Source organism: Clytia hemisphaerica, unplaced genomic scaffold, assembly GCF_902728285.1.
Source record: "Clytia hemisphaerica strain Z4C2 unplaced genomic scaffold, Clytia hemisphaerica genome assembly, whole genome shotgun sequence".
Lineage (NCBI taxonomy): Eukaryota > Metazoa > Cnidaria > Hydrozoa > Leptothecata > Clytiidae > Clytia > Clytia hemisphaerica.
Window position 1 is genome coordinate 198471 of NW_027104077.1, and position 4169 is coordinate 202639.

The following is a 4169-nucleotide window of genomic DNA, read 5'->3' on the forward strand; positions in this document are numbered from 1 at the left end:
TTGTACTCTCGGGTGCCTAATAAACGTACAGACCAAAATAAACGTACAGGGGAGAGAATAAAATTGGAATTAATAAACGTACAGGCTAAAATAAACGTACAGGGAATAATCTACCAATTTTTCAAAAGTAGAACATCCAGGTCGAAACGACTGACTTAAGTACAGGTACAGGTATAGATCAATGACAAGTACTAAATAAGCAAAACGTTCGAATTTACTCATGTAACACTCGAAATCTCCCACAATACTTTCAAATGTAATTAACGGCCTTTCAACATATCTTACTTAAACAAAAAATAACAAATTTTTGCAGTATGAATTGAGTGATATTGGGTGAAAATAAATAAACGTACAGGAGGGAATAAACGTATAGGCTCGAAAATTCTTCAGAATAAATAAACGTACAGTTCCTAATAAGGTGCGTACAGGCGGGAAATTTGACACGAAAAAAATAAACGTACATGTACGTTTATTAGGCACCCGAGAGTACGTTATTCCATTTCATTCAGTACCCAACTTGAGGTATTTTGGATATAAAATGAGGTGAGAAGTCAAAGTTTTAGGGATTGTGGAGCAATTTCGGCTCAAATTCCGCTAGCAACTTTAAGGCTGAAATCCTAAAGCCTAGCCTGAGCCAAAAATTGAGGTTGCTTATAAAAGGGCGTAGTGCCGAGTTATTCACCAGGTCACCACGTTCATTTATTCGGCTGGGATAACATGAATTTTTAGTGGGGTCGTTTAGCATAATTTACGGGAAAACAATAAGATCTAGCTGAAACTTTCTCCAGACCTTCTCTATAGGATGCTTATAACTCAGGAAAAATTCCCCTAAATTCCCACTGGTGGAACATCCATTTTTTGGGACATTTCTTTTTTTCCCAGGCAAAACCCAAAGGGCGAATTTTTTTGAAAATTTCAAACTCATTTTCAGACATTATCAAGTATACCATTTGAAAGCTCTCGAAAAACTATATAGAAGACTTTTAAACGGGTGTAGCCGATTTCATTACCTAACTCAAGATAATACACGCAGAAGATGCTATTTATGGTCAATTTAGACCAAAATGTGGCTAAAAGTGGATCTTGCGCGCATGAAATATCTCGAGTTAGGTAAGGAAATCGGCTATAACCGTGTAAAAGTCTTCTATATAGTTTTTCGAGAGCTTTCGAATGGTATACTTAATAATGTCTGAAAATGAGTTTGAAATTTTCAAAAAATTTCGCCCTTAGGGTTTTGCCTACAAACAGCCTGTATTTTTGTAACACGACCACACTATTTAACCGTATTCATGTCAAGCTTTTCTATTAAGTGTAGTAACAGGAAGGAGGGGGGTCCGGGGGGTACTAGGGTTGGTGAATGAGGGGTATGTGCGGACGGGACCTCCGAAAACCGACCCTTAGAGAGACCAAATTTTAGTGCAAAAATTAACCCTTAGAGAGACTTTTTCGAATAATTTTCTCTGATTTTCAAAAATTTCCTACCCTTAGTGAGACTTTTTTGTAATTTTTTCTCTCATAAATCAAAATTTCTTTCTAAAAATCGTGATTTTTGTAACCCTTAGAGAGACTTTGAAAGGTGAAAAACCCGACCCTTACCGTCCGCACATACCCAGCACCTATTTTTGCCTAAGAACGGGAGGGGGGTCGAATCTACCTCTGGTTAAATAACTTTTGACTCAGTGATCTGTAACTGGATCGATCGGATTCAAAACTTTCTGTTTCAGCCAAATTTCAAGAAAATGCCTATGAATAATTCGATCCTCCATCCGTCCACCCATTCATCTATCTATTTATTTACTGAAAATATGATACGATGGTAGTATGATGATTTGACAAGATGATTAGTATATGATGATATCGTCAATGTAGATTAACAAAGCCAATAGTTCATTTTTGGCATTTTGAGCAAATCGCGCATATGAAATATTGGTTTCTGGTTACACGTATTTCTTTTATACTTGGGGCTGAAAATGGTCCGAAAAATAAGGAATTGTTAAGGAACTTCTTAAGCTAAGTATAAAAAAACAAGTTAATAAGGAACAGTATAAGTTAACTTGAACTTGAACTTGCACACAACATATCAAAAAGATGGAAAACATTAAATAAAATATTAATAGCGGTGCTTTGTGTGTCTGTGTGTCACCACCACAGATATCTGTAAAGCCCGAAGGGATAGATTTGCGGCTTTTATCGAAAAGTGAAGCCTAGGTTTGGAAGGATTTCCTACCAAAGTCACGTGACTAAAATATGCAATTTCACCGGTTTGAGAGATGTGAAATAGCGTTTGCCGCCTAATTTTTTTGATCTCGCGCTCCGAAAACAATTAAATTGCTAGATCCTATCCATCGGCACGAAATTTAAAAAGTCAAATTTTTGCTAAGAGAAAGCTTAAAGTTGCCTATCTAGCCCTTCGGGCTTAGATATCTGTGGTCACCACTTTCGTTTTCGCTTTGTTTGTGTTTTAAAATTATGACTTTTAGTCTCTTGCTCCACAAGCTTGTTCTATTGGATTCGCGCCATTTGCAAAATATCGGATAGAGCTTGGCTTAGACTTTATTCAGCCTTTGTTTTGAAATTTATGGCCCATCTACATTTTAGTAATTTTAATTTCTGCCCAGAGTTGCCTTTTTCTCTCTTTCTTTTGTTGTAAATGTTTTTCGAATGTATTTAGCGATCGTATTTATTAATGACATTCGAATTCTTTTCAAAACAAAACAATTTCATTTCATGAGGCCTGGAATTCCCGAGTTATTTTTCCCGAGTTAAAAAAACCGAGTTAAGAAAAAACCAAGTTATCCCGAGTTATGACGTCATTTTTGGAATTTAGTGACGTTATTTTCCATTTTTTAACTCGGGAATTTTTGCTTCCTTTAAATTTGCGAGTTATTTTCCATTTTTTAACTCGGGAATTTTTGCTTCCTTTAACTTTCCTAGTTATTTTCCATTTTTTAACTCGGGAATTTTTTCTTTCTTTAACTTTCCGAGTTATTTTTCATTTCTTAACTCGGGAATTTTTTCTTCCTTTAGCTTTCCGAGTTATTTTTGAATTTTTAATTCGAGAATTTTTGCTTCCTTTAGCTTTCCAAGTTGTTTTTCTTCATAAAAAAACACCAGCTTTAATCTATTGATCCCATACCAAACAAAATCAAAGACATAACCAACAGAAAAACTTTAACCTGCTTTGAATAAAATGAATAATCAACAAACAAGTGAATAAAAAAATCTTACAGTATAAATGCTGTGTAGTAAATCTCAAAAAATACAGTAGGTAAGTGATGAGATAAAGCTATTTCAAAATTAATATTTCCTCCCTATTTCATTAATTAAAGAATACTGTAAGTGACATGACAAGAGTCCTCCCCCCTTCGCTGTAAAAATTTTGAATGAATCACCAAACGATTCTTGAATCAATCATTTCACAGACTATCCGGGGTCACTAGGGTTGCGAGCTGACGGGTATGTGCCGCAAAAATCGAGGAAAAAACTGATTTTTCGTGACCCTTATTGGAACTTTCGGCTGTTTTACAAGCCTTAGGGGGACTGGAATTAGATTTTGTGATTTTTACGACCCTTCGAAGGTCCAAAAAATACCCGAGCTTGCCTTAGTACCCCCATAGAACTCATTCACAAAATTCTTCTTCTATTCAAGCAAATAGTAAATTTGCGGTGTGCTTGTTTCGATCATAGATTAAGCTGTTTTTTTTTATGAAAAATAACTCGGAAAGCTAAAGGAAGAAAAAATTCCGAAAAAAAAAAATGGAAAAAAAGTTACTCGGAAGTTAAAGGAAGCCAAAAGTTAAAAATTCCCGAGTTAAATAACTCTCGGAAGTTAAAGGAAGCAAAAAAGACCGAGTTATAAAATGAAAAATGACGTCACTAAATTCCAAAAATGACGTCATAACTCGGGATAACTCGGTTTTTTAACTCGGAAAAAATAACTCGGGAATTCTGGGCCTCTCATTTCATAGAGCCTGAACCTTTCATGTCAAAAAAGTCCCGAAAACACTGAAAACACTTTGTCCGAAACACTTTTTCTGAACCTTTCATGCTTTTTGGGGGTGTTTTTGGCAAAAATGATTTCCCAGAAACACCTTACCTCTCGAGGTGGTGTGTTTTCTGCATTTCCTGTGTTCCTGGGATTTTCATAAATCAACTCTCAATTTTCTCCA